Below are 25,732 nucleotides of genomic sequence, written 5' to 3'. Positions count from 1 at the left end.
ATATTTAATTTGATCATTGTTCAGAACTGATTATGGCTGGGAAAAGGTTGATTTAAAAACTGAATCTAGGATGATGGGAGGGGGCAGCAGTAAATGATGGGTGGAAACGGAGCCCAGAGAGAGAGAGAGAGAGAGAGAGAGAGAGAGAAAACAGTGGTTGGTCAGACAAAGGAATGGTTAAAGGTCACAAACAGGGACTATTCGTGGCTAACAATGAGTTGTATTTGGTCACAGCCCATGTGATGACAAGGTCTAGTGTGTGGGGGCTGTAAGGATGTGAGAGATGTTCAGGCTTAAAGTTAACTCAATATTAAGTCCAAAAGGCTGCAGGGTTCCCAATTGGGAAATGAGGTGATGTACTTCCAGCTTGTGCTGACCTTCACTGGAGAACTACATCAAGCCTCAGATAAAGACATTGGTCAGGGAACACTGTTGTGTAATGAAGTGCCAGGCCACTGAAAGCTTGTTTGGACACAGAATGGAGGTGTTCTGTAAAGTGGTCACCCAGCCTCAGTTTGGTGTCCCCAGTGTAGAGGAGACCACATTGTCAGCAGTGAATACACTAGACTAGATTAAGTGAAATGCAGGTTAATTGCTGTTTCACCTGGAAGGTGTTTGGAGCCATGGAGAGTGAAGAAGGAAGAAATAAATGGCAGGTGTTACACCTCCTGCAATTCTGGGGAAGGTGCTGTGAGGCCGTTGGGACATGTTAGGATTGAGGAGGAGTGGACCAGGGAGTTCCGGAGGGAACAGTCCCTGTGGAAGGCTGACAAGGGAGGGGACGGGAATATGTGTCTGGTGGTAGTATCCCACAGGTAGATGGTGGAAATGGAAGCTAATGATCTTCTGGATATGGATGCTGTTGGGGTGGTGGTTGAGAACAAAGGGGACCCTAATGCTGTAGCAGGAGTGAAGAGATGAAATGAGGGCAGAAGTGCAGGAGCTGGGTCAGACCCAGCTAAAGGCATTGTCAACAGCAGTGCTGGGGAATCCTTAGTTGAGGAAAAAGGTAGACATTTTGGCGGCTCCCTTGTCAAAGTTGGCATCATCGAAACAGATGTGCTAGAGCTGGAAGAACTGGTAGAATGGAATAGATTATTTGCAGAAAGCAAGGTGTGAGGATGTATACTCAAGGTAACTGTGGGGGTTGGTGGGTTTGTATTGGATATTGGTAACCAGCCTTTCCCCTGAAATGGAAAGGGAAGGGGGATGTCAGAGACAGTCCAGGTGAATGTGAGGGCTGGGTGGAAATTAGAAACAAAATTGATAAATTTTTCCAGTTCAGAATAAGAGAGAGAAACAGCAATATATAGGTGGGAGCCAGAGTAGAGTCGAGAGTGTGGTGCTGGAAAAGCACCGCAGGTCAAGCAGCTTCCAAGGAGCAAGAGAATCAACATTTCGGACATAAGCCCTTCATCAGGAAAGGACCCTCACTTTCTCCTGGGTGCCAGAGTAGGACTGGAACAACATTGCATCTGTTTCAGTGATGAGATATTCCAGTTAATTCACTCATCTAAATCATTCATATAAATTATGAATAGCTGGTGTCCTTGTACCAATCCTTGTTGTACTCCACTAGTCACTGCCTGCTATTTAGAAAAAGACCCATTTATTCTTAAACTTTATTTTCCTTCTGCAAACCAATTTCCTATCCATCTCAACACATTACCCCTCAACCAAAATGTGCTTAATTTTATACATTAATCTCTTGTCTGGGACTTTTATGAAAGCCTTCTCAAGTCCAAATAGAATTGAATTTATTGTCATGTGTACCGAGGTACAAATAAACCACACCTACTGACTCACTGATTTTTTTGTCTACCTGTAGTCCAAACCTAGTTGTTCTTGAAAAGTTACAGTGAGCTACCTTTTTGAATTGCTGTAATGGATGTGGTGTAGCTGCACGCTCAAAGCTTTGAGCAATGCATTTCCAGTGACGCAGTAACAGTGAAATAAGAGCGATACCGTTCCAAGTCAGGCTGGAGAGTGGCTTGGAGGGGAGCCTGTTGATGGTGGTGTTCCCATGTATCTGCTGCCCTTGTCATTCTGGATGGTATAGATCACGGGCTTGGAAGGTTTTGTTGGTGCAGTTGTTGTGGAAGGCCCAAGTTGCTACCAGCGATGGAGAAAATGAATGCTAAAGGTGGTAGATCAGGTGCCAATCAAGCAGGTTGCTCTGTCCTGGATGATGTCATTCAGAAGTGTAGTTGGAGTTGCACTCATCCAGGTAAGTGAGGAGTATTCCTTCACACTTCTAACTTGTGTCTTGTAGGTGATGGATGGGCTTTTGGGAGTCAGGAAGTGAATTACTTGCTGCAGTATTCCAAATCTCTCATAAGTTTTTTTTTGTCTAATCTCCTTTGGTTTCTTTTGTTCAATAGTAATCTCCAGATTGTGTGGAATTCAGGAATCGAATGTTGACTTCAAGGGGCAATGGTTAGATTCTCTTTTGTTGGAGATGATCATTGCATGGCAGTTTTGTGTGTTGAAAGTTATTTACCAAATGAATATCAAAGCTAGACATTATCCAGGTCTTGCTGCATTTGGACAGTATTTGAGAAGTCTTGAATGGTGCTGGCATTATGCAATCATGAGTGTACATTTACTTTTCTGACTTTATGATGAAGGGAAGGTCACTGATAAGGCAGCTAATGGTGATTCAGCCAAGGACATTGCCCTGAGCAATTCCTGTAGCGGTGTCCTGGGACTGAGATGATTGACCTCTAACAACCACAACTATCTTACTTTGAATCAAATATAACTTCAAATAGTTGAGAACTTTCCCTTGATGATCACTGACTTTGCTTTGCTTGGTGCCTGATCTCTATGAAATGATATCTGAAAGTATTGGGCTATTTCCCAAATTCATTTCAACCTTTAAAATGAATGCTCTATTTTTTCAGCTAAGATCCCCAGCATATACAAATATCCTTCATATTTGTACACACATCACTCCTTGCATCTTCACCATCAGCAATGAAGATTCTGAAACAAAAAGAAAGCCATCCAACTAGCTCCATAAAATCAATATCTCTCGATTGACCAATCTCTTAAACACCTTCTCTTTGAAATTTACCATACAATTGCATTTCTATTTAATTAGCTACATCACATTTATAGCATAAAACCAGGCCAATTGACTGAATTGGACCCTATGAAAGTTATGACATATGCTTTCCACAACCCATCTCCTTAACACCTGAATTTCTTTCTGTTTGTATATCTTTCTCATCCATTCTCCTTGAGTAAGTCTTTGCTAGTTACCTCAGCTACTCCTTGTGAAAACAAATTCCACATTCTAGGCATCTTCTCGGTGAAGAATATCCCCTAAGTTCCCTAATGGATTTATTAATGACAGTCCTATGATAATGGACCCTAGACTTAACCCTCCCCAGAAGTGATATTATCTTGTCAATGCCTAAATTGTCAATGCTTTTCATAACCTTTGACTTTTACCTGGGTTGACACCTTGTGGGGGACATGTTTTAACTTGGAATGTTGTTGCACATCAGTGGATACACAGTGCTTGACAGAAGGTAGGCCTAGTACCAGAAACAAGGAATCCCCAGTAACTGGTATCTCCTGACTGCTGCTGCCTTCATTTGCCATCACAGCTGTTGATATCATACAAGTATCTTCCTCCTGGATCACTGGTGAGGACCTGTTTTAGATTGCACTCTGACTGGTTCCTCCCCTCTGACCTTATCATTATGGCTGTTCATGCCAGGAGCTGAAAATTCCTTTCAGGGTCACCCCCAAAGAGAAACCCTCAAACTGTTCATCATTTTCAAACACATCTGATGTCTCAGTGTCGACTTTTTCTGTACCTTCTCAGTGAATCTACATCCTATATACAATGTGGAAACCAGGACTAAGGCCCCTTGCTCTAAATATCTCACAAGTCTCATAATAATGGTAAGGCATGGATTATGATTTTTTTTTTGTCCTCCATCATCTGATTGTAGTAACTGGGAATTTCAGACACTAACATGGCTTTAAGACCAAAATAATCTCAATCAACTCAATCCCAAGAAGTATTAGACTCCCAGTTCACAGTAGGCCACTGTTCAGAGGCAGAATACAAAAGACATTTTCTACAGAGTTCTCCAGCTGGAGGCATCTTACTTCAGAATGTACTTGAGTGCAATTATGAGATAATGAGTCAGAATAAGGATGGATACTGATTCCTCCTTAAACAGATTGCTTCAGTTCATGAGCTGATCAATGTACAGACAGTGAATCAAACAGAAATCTTGCCAGCAGGAAGAAAAGAGAGAAAGAACTTGAAGTTATTGAGCTCTGTTCATATCCTCAGGTCATCCCAAAGCTGCTTCAGTCAATGAGTTCCTTTTGAAGTTTAGTCACTGCTGTCTTGTAAACAAACTCAGATGCCAATTTTCACAAAACCTGATCTTGCAAGTAAAAATAAGATGAATTATCCAATAAGTTTGACCAGTCTGCTCAATTTTTAAGATTTTCATCCGGCATTCGGAGTTCTATTTAAACTTCTTGGAGAAGGACAGCAGCCTTCACTTTCAACACATTCAGTGACCAGTGTCACCAGAACGAAGGCAGCGTCACAAGTGACTGTGCTGAACTCAACCAGAATGCTGCTCATCATTCTCGAATTACTGATGGATGCAGCTTAAAGTTTCCACCGTGCTCTGAGGGAAATCCCAATCCAATTTGTTTAACACCAAGAGAAACCAGTGCAAAGGTTGGAAGTCTTTTGAATACAATTTGCATCAGATGTAAATTGAGACTTTGTGATCATTTATGCTTTTAAAAAAATCCCTGCACAACAGACAAGACATTCCTCCAGATTCAATAAATTATCAAACCATGAATTTGCTATTTGAGTTTATGTATGAATCATTGAGGAGACATCTAAAATCAAGTGTTTTTGATTGCTGATGTACAAAGACATGAACAGGAACGTTTTTGAAGCTTTACATTTATTCGAAAGCTAATGTCAATGTAACCAGTAAATAGTTCTGTTTAGAGTTTCTCAACTCAATGATTTCTCCCACACCTCAGTTATGCCCTCTCTTCATATCCACTCTCTCCCTTTAATCACTCTTGCTCCACATTCACTCACTCATTCACTCAAATACTTTCTCTCTAATTGCAATCACTTTACAATCACACTATTTATTTGCAATCGCTCTCTCACTCTCACCCTCTCTTTACAATTTCTCTCTATTTCCACAAACACTGTTTCCTGACTGAGCTTACGAGAGTCCAAGTGTTGTAATAAAAAATTGAAAGTATCTTTCCAGTTTCCAAGATGAGTTGTTAGAAACCTCACCCAATTCAGGTTTGAAACAAGGAGATTTATCACTGGGTTTCTTATCAAAACACAAATTAATCAATGAAGCTAAATAATTAATTAACACAGATCATTATTACAGAAGTATAACTGCTTATCCTTCTAAGTATTCAGAAGATTCTCACATATGCACAATCTTCAGGAGAAAAACAACTTTTCTGCAAGATTGGATTTTTGATGAAAACATACTTTGACCAAAGGGTTGTCTCGAAATGAAACAATAGAACATAAAACATTCAAGAGTCTTGTTTTGATATTAGGGCACGGGGTGAGTCAAGTTACTAATCAGATACAGTTGTCTCTGAAGTTTTGCAAATCTCAGGAAATATAGTCTTAAGTTGCTCTTTCAATCACTCTTTCAAAACAACAAGCAGATTTCACACTGAATTGATGCAGAGAGATTTACTTACAGAAATGCAAGAGATTATCCGGGCAGCTTGTTCTTAGCAAACTTCTCTCCAATGGAACCAGATCAAATAAGAACTCTCCAAGCTTGTCTCAGTTGAAAATGCAGTCCCAGAACAGTTGACAACAAAACAAGCGGTTAACATCAGTTATGTGAGTTTCAGGAAGTCTTGTCAAAATCTCCAATGTCCACAGTAAATTTTCAATGACTTCTTTTAACAAAACCTCTCCAAACATATTCACAATAATTTGTTTCTCCATCATCCTTCAGCACTTTAGTCCTTCAAGCAACGTGTCTTTCAAACTCCACGATTTCTGTCTTTCTCCATAACTATTCTTTCTTCCTCTGAACATCCATCCTACCAAACTGCCCCAGGGACATATCTATGTTTCAACAAGAACACTTCTGGCATGAAAGGCTTACTCTGAAGAAAAAATGAACAGTTCAGACATTTACCCATTTGTGTTTGAAAGAGCCACTGTGTAGATCCCCAATGTGGATGATGACTCATTATATGTCCCTCCATCCCACCTTAGCCTGAGCCCTGTAGTGAACTCAGGCAGTGCTGGGGACTGACAGTGTTTACACTGTGAAATCCTGGCTGATGTGACTATAGCTACAGCAACTGATGTCTGCAGAGGAAAGATATGAACAAGTACATCTGTCTCCACACAACACAATAATGAATAGATCTTCACTATATTGAAGCTGTCTTTCAGATCTCAAATCGGAGGAATACTCCAACATAGTAGTTAGAATCTGTGCCAGAGTTTTCTCAGATCAATGGTATGTTAAATAGCTTTGCTAATTGCCACAGTATAATTTTTTGAAGAGTCATTATATTCTTTAAGCTGGACTAATATTTCATTGGCAAGGGTTTTTGGTAGGCGTCGAGTATTATGAAGAATAAACCAGTTAAATCTGAATGTTCTGATGGCCATTATTCTAACAAGAGGTCATCAACATAAAACATTACCTCTGTTCCTATCTTCAGTGACGTTGCCAGGCTTACCAAGGATTTCCAGCATTTTCTATATTTATTTTGAATTTCCAACATGTGTGATATTTTTCTTTTCAATCTTTCAATTGTATCTTTGCTAAACTAACCAATTGTGTAGCTGCTGTGTCCTTAACTGAAATTTAACAAAAGCACCTACTCCTGAGCAAGGCTAAGGGAGGAATCTGATCTTTTGGCCATATCACCGTATGTAGAACATAGAAAACCAAATCCATAAGTTCAAGACCCACTAAAGCAGTAGGTTTCACTGAGAAAGCTTATCTCAGTCATGGCGACCTTGACAATAATCATTGATTTGTTCTTGTGAAGACCGATCTGGTTCACTAATGCCCTTTACAGAAGGTAAACTACTGTCCTTACCTGGTCTGACCCACAGCAATGTGGTTGACACTTAACCCCCCTCGAAATGGCCGAGTGAACCATTCAGTTCAAGGGCGGCTGGGGACAAGCAATAAGTGCTGGCCAGCCAGTAACTCCCCATCAGTGAATTTAAAAGAAAATCTGTTGAAATGGTCAGTGGCTTGCAAATGCCAACCACCAGGGAAAACTGTATATAAAGGCCAGCACAGTGGCTCACAGTGTCAGGGACCTGGGTTCGATTCCAGTCTTGGACAACTGTCTGATTGGAGTTTGCACATTCTCTCTGTGTCTGCATGGATTTTCTCTGGGTGCCCTGGTTTCCTCCCACGGTACAAAGATGTTCAGGTTAGGGTGGATTGGCCATACTAAATTGCCCCATAGTGTCCAGGGCTGTGTAGGTCAAGTGGGTTAGCCATGGGAAATATGAGGTCATGGGATAGGGTAAGGTTGGTGTAGACTCGATAGGATGAATGGCATCCTTCTACACTGTAGGGGTTCAATGATTCTCTAAAGTGGCTGCCATGTTTTCTACATCACAATAGTAACTGCGTTTCAAAAAAAAAGTAGCTAATTGGCTATCTAGTATATCCTAAGGTCATGAAAGTCAAACTCATCCTTTCTAAACAAAAGTTAACAATGTTTTCTAAGCAATGAACACCTGGCAACATTTCAATAAAGGAACTGGTTTAGTAGAGCGTCCACCTTAAGCAGGGACTGCAGATGGAGTTCTATTAACAAAGATGAAACAGTTACATATAACCTTGTTTCTCAACCTTAATTGAGTTTTGCTTTTTCATCAATCTTGGATTAGGAAGAAATCTGAAAAAGATCAAAAACAAGAGTATTGCTGTAACTGTCCTGTTTTCCTTCATCAACTCCTGTGTCACTCATTCCACATCACTGCTTCCTACTAATCTGGAAGCCTGGAATGAACAGCAGATGGATTACAATGTCATTTATAAATATATTTGCATTTGAAGTTCTTGGGCTCTCTTAAAATAAAAATGGATTTCAATCCCTCAAAAAATATACTGCCAAAATTAAGTTGTATTTCTCAGTGGCCAGTGCTTTACTGATGAGCTTTAGATAAACAAATGTATATATTGAGTTTTATCTACTTAATGACATTTTGCATTTTTGTCTGTGAAAAATAGCACTTGTAATATTGTAGGATTATAAATTTCATTGCGATTCAATCCTAAAAAAATTACCATGAAATGATTGAGTCATGTTCTCTTCCATTCAGCTACTTGAAGCATGAAAACAGTATTAATATTGTTATTTATTCAGTATCAATATATGCAGATTTATCATCATATTCCAAAACCTTCAGAGGCTGATTATTCTCACTTCACAAGGTATTTAGGCCTCAAGATGTTGAAGTTAGTGGGCATGATTCAACCAACAAAGATCATGGCCCATGTTTTTCTGGAGGGATATTTGTTATCACCAAGGAACCAAGTAACTCATTATTGACTTTCAGTGGGATCAGTGGGATATTACTCATGCCCCCGCACACTCCCACACACACACATTAACAGCACAGAGGTGGAACGAGTGGAGAATGTTAAGCTCCTGGGAGTGGTCATCCACAACAAACTTTCTTGGACTCTTCATGTGGACGTACTGGTTACAAAGGCCCAACAACGTCTCTTCTTTCTCAGGCAGCTGAGGAAATTTGGCATGACGGTGAATACCCTTGTCAACTTTTATAGGTGCTTCATGGAGAGCATTCTGTCTGGATGTATCACTATCTGCTATGGCAACTGTACCATTCAAGATCGGAGACAGTTACAGAGAGTGGTGAACTCGGCCCGGACAATCACAAAGGCCAACCTCCCATCTATAGAATCCATCTACCAGGCCTGCTGTCAAGGAAAGGGCATCAGCATTCTCAAAGATCCATCCCACCCTGGCAATGTTTTTCTCCAACCTCTACCATCGGGGAGAAGGTACAGAAGCATGAATACACACGCACCAGCCGGTTTTGAAACAGTTTCTACCCTACTGTTGTTAGAATACTGAATGGACTCACAAGCTCTTCGCATTCGCCTGTACCTGTGTTTTGTTTTTGCTGCTGTTTGCCTATTATTTCTTTATCAATGCTATTTCACTCTGTGATCTGCCCGTATTGCTCGCAAGACAAAGCTTTTCACTGTGCCTTGGTCCACATGACAATAAATTCAATTCAATTCAATCACCACAATCTCCGATCTTGATAATGAATCAAGGTAAAACAACCCTTTCCTGTTTGTAAACTTTAACTGTTTGAGTCTTGACAGACAGTCTTTAAAGTCAAAGATATGGTGAGTTATAGGAGTAAGAGGGTAAAAGGGGGTAAAAGCACATTAAAGCACATTAAAGAGTTTGGATTACTGTGGATACATGCTTATAGTCAGTAGATGTGAACATGGAATGATTTGATTGGGTAATATTCTCTTGAACATGGAATGATTTGATTGGGTAATATTCTCTTGAACATGGAATGATTTGATTGGGTAATATTCTCTTGAACATGGAATGATTTGATTGGGTAATATTCTCTTGAACATGAAATGATTTGATTATAATCGTTATGTACAGTCTTGAATGTTATCACTAAATTCACACCTACCCCTGAAAAACTTTCACCTCCTTTGTCCACAAACATGTCCCGAACTTTGTTTTAACAACATTGAAAGTTTTTTATGGACTAGACTAGACTCTTTCAAAATATTTAAAGAAGGTAGCCGAGACTCTAAATTTTTCATATTTTTAAGGCAAATGTAAAATGTCTGCTTGCGATGTAAGGTGACTGGTCTAACTACTTGATGTTAAGGAAAATACAATTCATGTAAGCACTATCATTACAATACAATCAAAGAATGAGGAATTTAGAATAACTTAACTCTGTTCGATACAGTATCTCTTAACAATTAACTGGGTGCAATATCCCAGAAACACCACCTTGGCAAAACAAAGGCAAATTCAGAAAAGTAGATTTCTTTCACAGGTAACTCAGCAGAGAGAGAATCCCCAGCTTCTTGCTGTAACTCAGAGAGGGAACAGATTGCTTCTACTTCTTTAAGTCCATAACAGCAACTGTTTAAAGCTAAACCTAAATATTTACAAAATCAAAATTCTAGTCAGTGAGTTGACCATATGCATCCAGGTTGCTTCTATTGTACCAATTTTTCAAAAAAGCTCCAAGGCCTCACAAGCTGTTTACTTTCTTACAGTTCAGTATTTCTTGCTCAACCCCTCTAAAACACAACCAAACAAAATAATCTCTTAAAGCCACATCATCATCACAGTTTTGAGGGAAAGAGTTTCAAAGACTCACATTTTGTATCATGTATTTTTTTTGGAAAAAGTGACCCCTAATTTGAGATTCTCCCATAAGAGGAAATATCCTGTCCACATGGAGACTGTCAATAACTCACAGGATTTTATCTGTTTCAGTCAAATCACCTTGTACTCCTATAAGCTCTGATGGATACAATCCTTTGTTATCATCTTGTTGTAAGATATGGTAAGGATTCCTGAGATCAAATGGAACCAGGCAACATGTAATGGTTAGATGAATATTAAATGATTTATAGGTGAGAACTTGGCTGTGTGTATAAATGGGGAACAAGTGGGTGGCACGGTGGCACAGTGGTTAGCACTGCTGCCTCACAGCGCCAGAGACCCGGGTTCATTTCCCGCCTCAGGCGACTGACTCTGTGGAGTTTGCACGTTCTCCCCGTGTCTGCGTGGGTTTCCTCCGGGTGCTCCGGTTTCCTCCCACAGTCCAAACATGTGCAGGTCAGGTGAATTAGCCATGCTAAATTGCCCTTAGTGTTAGGTAAGGGGTAAATGTAGGGGTATGGGTGGGTTGCGCTTCGGCGGGTCGGTGTGGACTTGTTGGGCCGAAGGGCCTGTTTCCACACTGTAATGTAATCTAATCTAAAACGTGACTAGTGTTGGAGTTTTGTATTGTGTGTTCTGAACTAATTCTAGGTCTGGGAAAGGATATGCCTGGACTTTGTCAAACCAACATTTTACCTCTGGTGTTTATCAACAGGACGTGTACATAATGTTAGGTTGAGCGCAGTGGATTTGAAAACGTTGTCATAAAGTAGCACTTAAAACCAGAAGTCAGGGTTCTGAGGCTTGGAAGTTCATTGAATTGGCAATCAGGTGGAATGGATCATGTGCTGCTTTCCAGTGACAATCTGTTTTTAGAAACAGTTAGCCGCGTCACAGTTAGATAAAGTTGGACTTCAGAAAATGTAATACCTTTCAAAACTGAAATGGAGGAATTGTGAAGTCTAATTGGCTGGATGAATTAGCTATGCACCCAAACAAGGCCAAATGCCTGATTAGATTGGAGTACAGCTGTGAAGAACGCTAGAGGGAAAAGTGATATTTAAGCAAACAAATTATTGTAAAATTCAAAAACGTAGCACTGTGTTCTGAAACTTACATCACAGGAGAGATGTCGAGAACATGAAATTTGTTTTTGGTGATGCTTCTCATGAAGATCTCTGTAATGGGCTCTCAGATTCACCAGGGTGTTTCCTGGGATGTTAAGCCTCAGTTATGAAGAGAGTCTGGATAGGCTTGGGTTTTGTTTTATTAGTCATTCACAGATGAAGGCATCTCTGGCCGGCATTTATTGGCCGTCCTTGATTGGCCAGAAGGCAGTTGACAGCCACATCACTGTGGGTCTGGAGTCACGGCTAGGCAAGAGCAGTAAGAATGGCAACTTCCTTCCCTCAGGGATAATAGTGAACCAGATGGGTTTTACTAACAATTGACAACACATTAATGATCATCATCAGACTCTTAATTACAGATTTTTATTGAATTCAAATGTAACACCTACGTTGGTAGGATTTGAACCCATGTCCCCCAGAACATTAGTTGGGTATCTGGATGAACCAACCAGTGATACGAGACAATCACATCCCCAGGGTTTGTTTTCCTTGGAACAGAGAGGGGAATCTGAGTGAGGTATTCAAAATTATGAGAGGCAATGACAGATTAGATTCTGGGAATCTTTCCCCATGGCAGACATGTCTAAGACCAGAGGGCATAAGTCTAAGGTGATTAACAAGTGGTTTAGAGGGGATCTGAGGGTGGTAGAAGTATGGAGCGTGCTGCCTGAGAGGGTGTTGGAGGCAAATACTCTCACAACATTTAAGAAGCGGAACATGTATGAGCACTTAAAATATCAGGGCACAGTCAGCTTTGGACTAAGGGCAGACACTATTGTTGAGGTAGTCAATATGACACTTTTCTTAGTGAGAACACTTGAAACAAATTCTCAAAGAGGATTCAGCAACAATATGTGTTGAGTGGTACAGCACTAATTAGTCACTATGAGATAGGTAAATTCAACAAAATGTATATGAGAATGGACTGATTTCCTCATCACGGCCTTGTCCAACTGTCAACAAAAGAACTGAACTCCAGAGATTATATAAGAATGACTGCCTTTCATATCAAGCCAATATTTGACCAGAAGAGGCATCCATGATCCGTATCAAAACTTGCATCAATGAGAATCAGGGAAATACCCGCAAGCATATTCAGTTTAGATACTTTCAAATCAGCTGATTTCATGTGGTTATTCCATGTCTACCAGAGCAGGGACTTGAACCTGGGCTTTCCTAGCTTAGAGGTACAGAGACTACAATTGCACCATGACTAACCTGGGAGTCCTGAGCTTAGTGCCATTTATAAAGAAAAGATCAAGCTCTCAGGAACTTTTAACTACATTGTGAAATACTGGAGTTTTAATGCTTAATATTAGCAGTAATTCATAACAGGTTAGGGCAGTCACATGGTGGACTAGGAATTAATGATGCTCAGAGTATTTGGTAAATGTTACTTCAAATTACTCTGGAAGGCTAAGATATCTCAAAACTCTTAGCAACAGCTAAAGTTTGCTGCTTTAAACTGCTAAGGTATAAAATCGACATGAGTCATATTTATCATGAAAATAATCTGCTGTCAGAACAAGAAGACAGTTTCCTATTTCATAGCTTAATAATGTGGTATATGAATTTCAATGATGCAGTGATGCCAGGTATGTAGGCTGTAATCTCAGAGAGTGACGTGTTGCATCAGGCAACATGTCCCTTGATCTACTCACTACAGGCCAGATACTGACAGTTCCCAACCAGCCCACACTTACAAAATGTAAGGCACAGTGCCCAATGTTCGATGTAATTCTGGGATTAGAAATAAAGCTTTGAAGTAATCTGAAGTGTGCTAAGAGATAGGCAGACATCTGATACAGTATTGTTAGTTGGGTTTAGAGTGTGCGGTACTTGTGTATAGTGGAAGCGACATATGTTCATTGTCAGAATGAACATTAGTGAATTTTGAGAAGATTTATAGCTCTGGTTGAGGTTCTGGATGTAGGTTTGCACATTGAGCTGGAAGGTTCGTTTTCAGATGTTTCGTCACTATACTAGGTTACATCATCAGTGAGCCTCCAGATAAAGCACTGGTGGTGTGGCCTGCTTTCTATTTATGTGTTTGGGTTTCCTTGGGTTGATGACATCATTTTCTGTAGTGATGTCATTTCCAATGGTGATGTCATTTCCTGTTCTTTTTCACAGGGGGTGGTAAATGAAAGCCATGGTAAATGAACTGAACTGCAACTGCCATATAAATATTATAACATGAAGATCAGGTCAAAGGCTGAGATTTCTGAGATGAGTAACTCACTTCCCAAAGGAAGTCAGGATTATGATGGATTACTCCCCACATTCCTGGATGGGTGCAGGTTCAACAACACTCAAGAAGCTTGATACCAACCAGGAATAAACAGTCCACTTATTCATAATATCTATGAGAAATAAAGGCATGAATTTGTCACCCTGTTCATCCAAAATACCTCACTATTCAGTAAGATCACCACACCTTTGATTCTGATCTCCAGTATCTGCAATCCTAATTTTTTTCCTGATTCAGACTTATGTCCACTTCCCTGTATGTTGGCATTCTATCCACCACCTTCAACATTCTCTATCTTCACCACCAACACACAGTGGCAGCAGGATACTCCATTGATGCGATACAGTGCTGAAACTAGCAAAGGCTTTTTTAGCAGCACTGTCTAAACCCGTAGACCTTGATAGGGAAAGGGCGGCAGTTCACATGGAACGTGGGACCCCTTAGGTTCCCCTCCACTCACCATTTTGCCTTGCAATTATCACACCATTCCTTTAGTGGGTCAAAACTCCTGCAAGTCCCTCCCCAAAAGCATGATGTCCTTCCAGATCAACAGTGGTTGAAGAAAGCAGCTCGCCAATGCCAGCTCCCAGGGCAATTAGAAGTGGACAGTAAACAGCAGCAATGCCCACATTCCACAAGCGAATAAATAGAACATTATGTTATTCTTTTAAAACTTAGATGGGCGATAACTGCTGGCCTTTCCTGCAATGTCATATATAAAGAATAAATAAAGAAAAAGTGAAGGGGACATGCATGTGATTTCAGTCAATACCATTACTGTTAAAAGAGATACCATGATTTACTGACATATTATTGAAAACAAAACTGGAACATGAAATTTGAAAGAACATTTTGTATTCAATTATTTTTCTTGGGTCAGGAAAAGATACCATTAAAATGCTTCAGTTGGCTGCATGTTGCATGTCTGAAATATAGTTTGTATTTGTTGAAGAGGCAGCAAAAAAACTTGATTATTAACGTTGGAGTGGAAGAGGAATTATAATGATAATAGCTGCAGCAGCAATTCCAGTGACCTGCACCGACTGCAGATCAAAGCAATAACATAATAGTGAGGAAGGTGCAATTGGTGTAAAGCTAATCAGTTATCATAGATTCATACAGCACAGAAAAAGCCCTTTGGCCCATCGAGTCTGTACTGACATAATTACCACTAAAAGTGCACTGATCCCAATTTCCTGACTTGTCTCATATTGTTGAATATTATGGTATTTGAAATACTCAACCAAATGTTTTTTAAATGTAAGGTTTCCAGCCTCCACTCCCTTCCAAAGCAGTGTATTCCAGATTCCCACCACCCGCTGAGTGAACATGTTTTTTTCCCCAAATCCCCTCGGAATCTGCTGCCCCTTACCCTAAAACTATGCCCACCCCATCAACCAAATGGAACAGCTGCCCTCTATTCACCCTGTCCATACGCATCATAAACTTATACACCTCAATTGTGTCCCAACTTAGTCTTCTCTGCTCTAAAGAAAACAATTCAAGCCTATCTGTCCTTAATACTCAATTTCTCCATGCTAGGCAACATCCTGCTAAATGCCCTCTGTATCCTCTTTAGTGCTATCACATCCTTCCTGCAGTGAGGTGACCAGAACTGCACACAATACTCCAGCTGACCAATGCTTTGGGCCTGACCAATACTTTGTATAACTCCAACATTATCTCCTTGCTCTTACACTTTGTGCCACGACTGATGAAAGCCAGTGTCCCTAATGCCTTCTTAACTCTTCTATTCATGTGCCGTGCCGACTTCAGGGATCTGTGAATGACAGCCCCAAGATCTCTCTGTTCCTCTAAGTGTCCTGCCATTCATTAAATACTCCCTCATCTTGCTTCCAAAGTACATCAACTCATATTTGTTAGGGTTAAGTACCATCTGCAACTGGTCTGCCCATCTGACAACCCATCTATACCTTTCTGTAAACTACAACCATCTTCTTTGCTACTAACCACTCGACCAATCCTGGTGTTGTCTGCAAATTTGCTTAATGTTCCACCACATTTTCATTACCTCAGATTACAATAGGATTTGGACCAGATAGGCCAATGGGCCAAGAAGTGGCAGATGGAGTTTCATTCAGATAAATGCGAGGTGATTTTAGCAGGACTTATATACTTAATAGCAAGGTGTTGCTGAACAAAGAGACCTTGGAGTGCAGGTTCATAACTCCTTGAAAGTGGAGTCGCAGGTACATAGGATAGTGAAGAAGGCGTTTGGTATGCTTTCTTTTATTGGTCAGAGTGTTGAGTACAGGAGTTGGGAGGTCATGTTGCGGCTGTACAGGACATAGGTTCGGCCACTGTTGGAATATTGTGTGCAATTCCGAACTCCTTCCTAGCGGAAAGATGTTGTGAAACTTGAAAGGGTTCTGAAAAGATTTACAAGGATGTTGCCAGGGTTGGAGGATCTGAGCTACAGGGAGAGGCTGAACAGGCTGGGGCTGTTTTCCCTGGAACATCGGAGGCTGAGGGGTGACCTTATAGAGGTTTACAAAATTATGAGTGGCATGGATAGGATAAATAGACAAACTCTTTTCCCTGGGGTGGGGGAATCCAGAACTAGAGGGCATAGGTTTAGGGTGAGAGGGGTAAGATATAAAAGGGCCTAAGTGGCAACATTTTCACACAGAGGGTGGTACGTGTATGGAATGAGCTGCCAGAGAATGTGGTGGAGGCTGGTACAATTGCAACATTTAAGAGACATCTGGATGGATATATGAATAGGAAGGGTTTGGAGGGATATGAGCCGGGTGCTGGCAGGTGGGACTAGATTGTGTTGGGATATCTGGTCGGCATGGACGGGTTGGATTGAAGGGTCTGTTTCCATGCTGTACATCTCTATGACTCTATGCATATAACAAGCAATAAGGGTCCCAGTACTGATCCCTGCGGTACACCACTGGACACCAGCCTCCATTCACTCAAACAATCCTCTACAATTACCCTTTGTGTCCTACTACTAAGCCAGTTTCTGTTCCATCTTCCCAAATTTCCCTTAATTCCATATGCTTTAACCTTCTCAATCAGTCTTCCATGTGGAACCTTGTCAAAATCTTTGCTGAAGTCCATATAAACTATGTCAACTAAACTTCCCTCTTCCACACACTTGATTACATTTTCAAGAAATTCTAACAAAGTTGTTAGGCAAGACCTCTCTCTGACGAAGCCATTCTGACAACCCTTAATTAACCCATACTTTTCCAAGTGGGTATTACTTTGCTCCTTCTAAACATTTTCCAATAGTTTCCCTACAAGCGACATGGGAGTCATCAGTCTGTCATTTTCTGGTTCATCTCTGCCAACACTTTTAAAAAGTGGAACCACATTAGCCATCCTCCAGTCTTCTGACACTACCCCCGTGTGCAGAGAGGAATTCTCAAAAATTATTATCAACAGTGTGTTGAATAGTTAGCTGATGGCTGGATGTTTTAAACTGAGTATGCCTGTTCCAGTGGCTGACAAAATTCAAGTGGTGTCCATAAAATAGAATTTTTTTTGCACTATTTTGAGCTCACACTATAATTTTGCATTTTTTTACACCACAGCAGACAATTGGGTTTCCTCTGAACAAGTTAGTAATCTTAATGCTGAATATCAGTTGCATCTTGTTGGCAGATTTAGGATTACATAGGCCATGCATAAAATGAATAAACTGTGGTGACGTTTCAAAACGAGGTCAGGAACCCAACTCACAGTAAATTTCCAAAATCTCAGAAATCTCTGCTGGAGAATCTCAGCAGAGAGAGAGAAACAAGAGCTAATGTTTTAGGTCTAATATGACCCTTCATCAGAATTCCAGCCCTTTCTGCTTTATCTCAGATTTCCAACATCTGAAGTATTTTGCTTTTAGTAGCCAGTTCATTTCTGCATTCTGTCTCCATGTTATTTCTCACACATACGCTATTTTGAAATGTTGATGTCCTTATCAGGCCAGAGGTGAATTTGGTAGCCAACCAGTGACTCCAGGAGGTGCCTGCACAGTGTAAATGACAAAGGAAGATAGCAGTTATGATTAGATTCCTTACAGTGTGGAAACAGGCCCTTCGGCCCAACCAGTCCACACTGACTCTCCGAAGAGTAACCCACCCAGACCCATTTCCCTTCTGACTAATGCACCTAACACTATGGGCAATTTAGCATGGCCAGTTCACCTGATTTGCACATCTTTGGGCTGTGGGAGGAAACCAGAGCAAACCCACGCAGACACAGGCAGAATGTGCAAACTCCACACAGACAGTTGTCCGAGGCTGTTTGGAACACATTGGAAATTGCCCTCTTGCCTCTCTGGGTCCTCAATGAACTTAATGTGCCATGATACATATGTGAATGGTTACCTAGTTTCCCCTTCCCACACTCTTTTCAAAAATCATACAAAGACTACATGGCAATGAAACAGGTCATGTCAGTGTTAAGCTGCATTTGAACCTTCTCCTGTCTTTTTCCATCTAGATCTGCCTTTACAAATATCTATTTACTGCTCTCCGAAATGCATGCCTAGTTTGCCTTTATTAAAATCCAGAATATTTGTTTCTGCTACTCACTTTTCATCACTGTTCTGGCAAAGAAGTTTCTTCTGAATTTCCTGTTGGATTTATCACTGACAGTTATATTGACGGCCTTTAGTTATGTTCTTCCCATAAGTGCAAACATTCTGTCTGTATTCATTTGATAAAAAATTTAGGGAGGTGATTGCTGTATGGCATTATCACTAACCTGTTGATTCATTGACCCAGTTTATATTCTTGATCTGAATCCCACCACACCAGGCCATGAAATTTGAATTTAATCAGAAGAATAAAGAAAATTATTTGGAATTAAATGTCTAACGATAACCATGAAGTTGTTGGTTAAAGCCCATCTGGTACACTAATGCCTTTAAGAAAGAAAATCTGCCATCCTTGTCTGGCTTACATGTGACTCCAGACCAACATAAATGCAGTTGACTCTTAACTTCACTCTGCACCATGGGTTTCCTCCAGATGCTCCAGTTTCCTCCCACAGTCGAAAGATGTGGATTGCCCATGCAAAAATGCCCATTATGCTCAAGGATATGCAGGCTGGGTAGAGTAGCCAAGGTAAATTTGGGATTATGGGGACAGGGTGCAGGACTGGGTTTGAGTGGGATGCTCTTCCTTAATGGCCTCCTTCTGTAGAGGGCAGAAGATAATAAATGCTATCTTGACCAGCGATACCCATGACTAAATAACAAAGTTGAAAGAGCTCAATTAAGTCATCACTTAATTTCATTCGTTTTCCAATTTTAGTTAGCTCATTTGTTTGAATGGCTGGTTTGCAATGCAGAGTGACACCAGCAACATCGATTCAAAACCTGAATTGTTTGAGCTTGTCCATCAGTGTCCCAAACTCTTAATCTCTGGTCCTCTCTGCTCCTCACCTGAGGCATGTTTATTCTCAGGTTAAACCACTACCAATTATCTCTCTCCAGTTTCTCTCCAGGTGCTCCGGTTTCCTCCCACAATCCAAAGATGTACAGGTTAGGTCTATTGACCATGCTAAATTTCTCATAGTGTTCAGGGATGTGTAGGTTCAGTGCATTATTCAGGGGTAAATACAGGATAACAGGTTGGGGGAATGGATCTATGTGGGTTGCTCTTCGGATGGCAGTGAGGACTTGTTGGGCTGAAGGGCCTGTTTCCACATTGTAGGGATTCTATGATTCTATCAGGTAATTATCCACACAAAGTACAAAGGCAATGGCTTCGAAAATAGAACATCAACAATTTCCTTCCATTGCAATCCCACAATACAATAAGCTGCTGAATAAAATAGTCACAAAAAAGCTTTTATAAAAATTCACTCATGGAACATGGGCATCTCTAGCATTTATTGCCTGTTTCTAGGTGCCCTGCAGAAGGTGGTGATGAGCTGTTCTCTTGAAACTGCTGCAGTCCGCCTGCTGTTGATAGACCCACCAATATTGGAGGAAATTCCAGGATTTTGACCCAGTGACACTGAAGGAATGGTGATATATTTCCAAGTCAGGATGGTGAGTGTCTTGGAGGGGAACTTGAAGGTTGTGATGTTCCTATGTTTCTGCTGCCCTTGTCCTTCTGCGTGGAAGTGAGCATGGGTTTGAAACAAACAGCCACTTTATAACACATCTCTAGATTACTTTAATTTGGAAGTTTTCAATCTCTAGCCAATCTTCTCAGCAGGTCATGCTGTTTTAAATTATGCTAGTGCATACAAAATTATTGGAGTAGTAGCCCCTGATGTTGACACAAGGAATGCAGATACAGAAATGTATTTGAACCAAGCTTTGGTACAGGTTTGTATAACTTCCTTACTTTTCTATTCTTTCCCTTAGGAAATACATCCTAGCGCTTGGTTTGCTTTTTAGGACATTGCCTGTGGCATAATCTCTGATGATTCAGAAACTTTTTGTCATCCAAGATCCCTGTGCTCCACCTTCTAAGTGATGTAACCTCCCTAACCTTCAGATCCAAAGCTCCAACTTACATTTACCTGCACTGACAATTATTTGCCTATTCTGAAAGTTTCTTAATTCCCTTCTGTAACTTATTGCTGTCCTCTTTGGTATGAGCTACTACATTGAATTTGGTGTTACTTATAAATTTAGAAATTGTGTTTTTGACACTAAAAGCTAAAACAATAACTTAGGTTGTGAACAGTGCTGAGCATTATGGAACCCACTCATCTACTGCCTCCTTTCCATCTTGAAACTAACCAGCAGTCCATTCTCTACCCTCAATAGCCTTATTCATTAACTAATTCTGCAAACACCTTTTTGAAAACCCTCAAAAAATTTACATCTACCACATTGACATTTCTCTACACACCTGAAATTTTTAAAAAATCAATTGAAGGATCTGACTTTTTGGAATCCATGCTGACTATTCCCTCATATATTTCTCAATTCTAAGTGTTGTTCTATTCTTTCTATTTATAAGGACCTCATCATTTCTCTTATCACTGGCATTGAGCTCACTGTTTTACAAATCCTTGAACCTATTGTGTCCTTTCTGCATAAATATTGCAACTAAATGAGCTATCTGCTGGTCATCTGGCACTGGATCATTTTATAACCAACAGTAAATATAAGTAGCACTCATTGTTATCACTTCCCTGAATTTAAAAAAAAAGTTTGGATACAAAACATCCAAAACTATGTTATATCCTCCTTGACTATGTTTAGTTTATTCGAAATATCTTATTGTTTTAAATTTCAAATGCACTCATTTAATTGTCCTTCATCCATTGCAATCATGAATACCTGTTCTATCTCTCTGGTAAATAGAACAGAAATATTTGTTTAATATTTCTGCCATCTCTTTGTTGTTACCTGTGCTATTATCATTAATGGCCCTATTCCTTTCACAACCTTCCCTTTTTATTGATGTGCCTGTAAATATTTCACTTTCTGTTTTATGTTTCTTGATAATTTACTTTCATATTTTCTCTTTACCTTCCCAATTGCTTTTGTTCTGTCCTAATGTTTTCATTTGTTTTGTTATCATTCTCTTCTGTGTACTCCATTTTGCAAACTTTCCTAATTTTGTTTTTTGCTTCTGCCTTTATTGAACCATAGAGTCTCACTCATGTTTACTTGTTTGTTTCCTTTTAGTGGGATATATTTTCCATGTACCCTATTGAAAATTCTATTTTCCCAAATTCTATTGTCAGCCCCTTGACATCAGGTTTTCTCCTGTCTATTAACTTGACTTTTGTCAGACCCATTTCTTTCCTTCTCATCATTTTAAATATTACTATTACTTAAATGTTTCACTCCCCAATTTCTCTTAATAGATCCTGATCAAGTTGTGCATACTGGAGGCATTGGAATTTTCAAATCACACCCAAATCTGTCTCTTCTGGCAAAGGAAAATACAAGCATTTATTTAAATTAAAGCCTTTGAAATGCAGAAAACAACAAGAGAGCAATTGTTATTAAGTTGCTCGGTTAGACTTTGAAAATCTGATAAGTTGTGATAATAACTGATTGTGTATGTAGTGTTGATTATTAGATACTACATACAATTTGGTTGAGATGGTGTTAGGTCTACACTGCAGTACATTGAACTGTTGGGATTTCAAAAGCAAAAACTGGTAGATTTGGGACAATCAATTCTGGGTATGAAGTTAGTGCATACTATTACAGTCATAGAGTCATACATCATGGACACAGACCCTTCAGTCCAACTAGTCCACATTGACCATGTTTCCAAGTTAAACTAGTCCCACCTGCCTGCATATGGACTTCACCCCTGCAAACCTTTCCTATTCATGTACCTATCCAAAGGTCTTTTAAACATCGTAATTGTACCTGCATCAACCACTTTCTTTGGTAGTTCATTCCACATACGAACCACTCTCATGCCTCTCATGTCCTTTTTAAATCTTTCTCCTCTCACCTTAAATAATTGCCCCCTGGTTTTGAACTCATCCCTCCTTAGGATAAGACTTTTGCTATTTACCTTATCTATGCCTCTCATGATTTTTATAAACCTCTCGTAGATCACCCCTCAACCTCCTGTGCTCTGGTGAAAATAGTCCTTAATATGTGGTTTATAAGGAATGTAATTGTGATGACATAGTTGTGCAGCTTTGCAGAATGATTTAAAATGCTTCAGGTCTGACCCATGGAAATAACTGAATTGGACTAGTTGCATGGGTTTCCCACTTCCCCAGAGGTGATTTTGTCTTGTCTCACATTCTGGGTGATGTCTGACCTGATTGCCAATAGCTCGTCCCTTCTGATGGGTTTCTTGTGAGGTTCTGAATGGCCTACAGTATCATGTCACATTACTTAGACTTCCCAGTGGCAAAGCTATTAACATATGAAAACGTTTTTCTAATTAGCCTAATTTGTGTTTATAAATTAGTCTATTTTAGCTTATCATTTAGAGTATTATCTCTCAATTGTGTGACAAATAACCTTGCAAATGGTAAAATTTACATAGCATTGACAACACAAAAACATTTCAACATCATCTACAGCAATGTTTCTGCTGGGCAGGTGATGGAACTAAGAATCTAATGATGGCCATGAATCCATTGTTGATTGTCAGGGAAAAATCTATCTATTCACTAATTTTTTTTAGGGAGGGAAACTGCCATCCTTCCTTGGTCTGAACTACATGTGACTCCAGACCTGCAGCAATGTAGGTTACTCTTAACTGTCCTCTGGCCAATTAGGGATGGGCAATAAATACTGTCTAACCAGCACTGTCCTCATTCTGTGAAAGTATATGGAAAAATAATCACTCTTTCCTGATTTTTCAGTTCTCCATTGGTGTCTGTTTTCCATTTCTCAGTATCCTCCTTCAACTTTCCAAGACATCTACACTCCTCAAATTATAGTCTCTAAGGGTAGCTAAATGTTATATGGACTTCACTAGCTGTAAACTTCTTTTGGACATCCTTGGATCATGAAAACCTGGACAGCCTGTACTTGAATAACAGTTAATCTTGTGTAAAAGCTGGCCCTTGACATTTGTCCAATAAATTCTTAATGTTTCATGTATCTTGTACTGGTTTTGGAATTGGGATTGACCGGGAGGTCTATTGGGTCTTTTGATAAGCTCCCTTTGATTATTTGAAAAGCTTGCAAATACAAAATGTTTTTCACAGCTTAGGACATCCAAAAATTGATTTTATAGCCAATTAGGCACTTTTTAACTTGTGGATCTTTATAATCAGCTGCTTCAGCATTGTAATTAAAATAGGTAGAGCTTGTGGGACCTGAACTCAGTTAGATAGGTCGAGAGTTAAGGGCATTTACCTCTGCACCACAAAAACCCAACTTACTTTTATCCAAACGATTACAGTCAGATAACCGGGACAGCCATTTCTGGCTGAATTCAGGACCATGGCCAGTAACCACTGAGACTGCATTATTAGCAGTACCCAAGAACCGGCCTGGATTTCAGCCTGTAGGAAATAAAAAGAAACAAAAAAAACCTGCAGATACTGGAATCCAAGGTAGACAGGCAAGTGGCTGGAAGAACACAACAAAACAGGCGGCACCAGGAGGTGGAGAAGTCAGTGTTTCAGGTGTGTAACCCTTCTTCAGGACCCCATCGCAGGGTTACACCCAAAATGTTGACTTCTCCACCTCCTGATGCTGCCTGCCTTGCTGTGTTCCTCCAGCCTCCTGATGCTGCCTGCCTTGCTGTGTTCCTCCAGCCTCCTGACGCTGCCTGCCTTGCTGTGTCCCTCTCCCTCCTGATGCTGCCTGCCTTGCTGTGTCCCTCTCCCTCCTGATGCTGCCTGCCTTGCTGTGTTCCTCCAGCCTCCTGATGCTGCCTGCCTTGCTGTGTCCCTCTCCCTCCTGATGCTGCCTGCCTTGCTGTGTTCCTCCAGCCTCCTGATGCTGCCTGCCTTGCTGTGTCCCTCTCCCTCCTGATGCTGCCTGCCTTGCTGTGTCCCTCTCCCTCCTGATGCTGCCTGGATTGCTGTGTCCCTCTCCCTCCTGATGCTGCCTGGATTGCTGTGTTCCTCTCCCTCCTGATGCTGCCTGCCTTGCTGTGTTCCTCCAGCCTCCTGACGCTGCCTGCCTTGCTGTGTCCCTCTCCCTCCTGGTGCTGCCTACCTTGCTGTGTTCCTCCAGCCTCCTGGTGCTGCCTACCTTGCTGTGTTCTTCCAACCTGCTGCCTGTCTATGTTGGAAATAATTGTCCTGTAAAAATTGACTTCCTACATTTTGCCTAGGTTGGGGAGGCATGGAATGATATCATAACAATAATTTTAGTGAACTACTAATCCAGAGGATGGAGGTAAAATATTGTGGCTGCTGGAAATGTGAATCAAGTAGAGAGAATGCTGGTGAAACTCAGCAGGTCTGGCAGCAAGAAACAGAGTTAATGTTTCATGACCAGTATGACTCTGCTTCAGAACCTCAGATGTAAATGCATATAAATGAGTAAGCACCATTCATCAGGGAGAGTCTGATCTTACTGTTGAAAACTTAAAGGAAAAATTGAAAATCTTTGACTGGACTTTGGCAATCAGATTTTTTTTGGTTCTGACCATAGTTTACCACCATTCTCGCAATTGTTGCTCAATGGATGGCAACATTCCACATATAGTGACCACAAAGCTATCATTGATTATTGAAAAGAAAATGTGCTTCACTGTTGGAGCTTTAGAGTGGAAATGGACTGTAAGGCATGAAAGCAGGAATAAACCACTTGGCCTGTCTTCTGTTGCGGAGAAAGTGAGGACTGCAGATGCTGGAGATCAGAGCTGAAAATGTGTTGCTGGAAAAGCACAGCAGGTCAGGCAGCACCCAAGGAACAGGAGAGTCGACGTTTTGGGCATAAGCCCTTCTTCAGGAATTCTGTTGCTCCTGTCTTCTGTCTTCTGTCTTCTATTGCCCCTCAATGAGATCATGGAAATCCTCAACTCCACTTTCCTGCCTTTTCCCCATGAACCTTGATTCCCCAACTGATCTGTTTAGCTCAGCCTTGAATTTACTTAATGATCCAGACTATTCTGTCATAAATCCTTCCACACATTCACAAACCTCTAAGAAATTCCTCCTCATCTCTGTCCTAACTGTGTGACCCTTTACTCTGAGATTATGCCTTTTAGTTTCTGACTTTCTTACAAGGGGAATTAACCATTTCATATATATCTTGTCAATACCCAAAGAATCTTATCTGTTTCAAGAAGGCCTAAACTACAATCCAATGTACTCAACCTACTCAATCTCTCCTCATTAGAAAATATTCCCAGATATCTTTGAAGCAACCTGTTCATTAGTGTTACTATATACCACTGTCATTGGTAGGACTTGAACCCAGATCTCCTGCTTTGCAGGTCAGGACACTATCACTGCACCACGCAAGCCCAGGAAAATATTCCTGTACACTTCTTTTAGTTGTATCCAATATCAATATATTTTT

Source organism: Chiloscyllium punctatum, chromosome 20, assembly GCF_047496795.1.
Source record: "Chiloscyllium punctatum isolate Juve2018m chromosome 20, sChiPun1.3, whole genome shotgun sequence".
Lineage (NCBI taxonomy): Eukaryota > Metazoa > Chordata > Chondrichthyes > Orectolobiformes > Hemiscylliidae > Chiloscyllium > Chiloscyllium punctatum.
Note: the sequence above shows the minus strand (reverse complement) of the source record.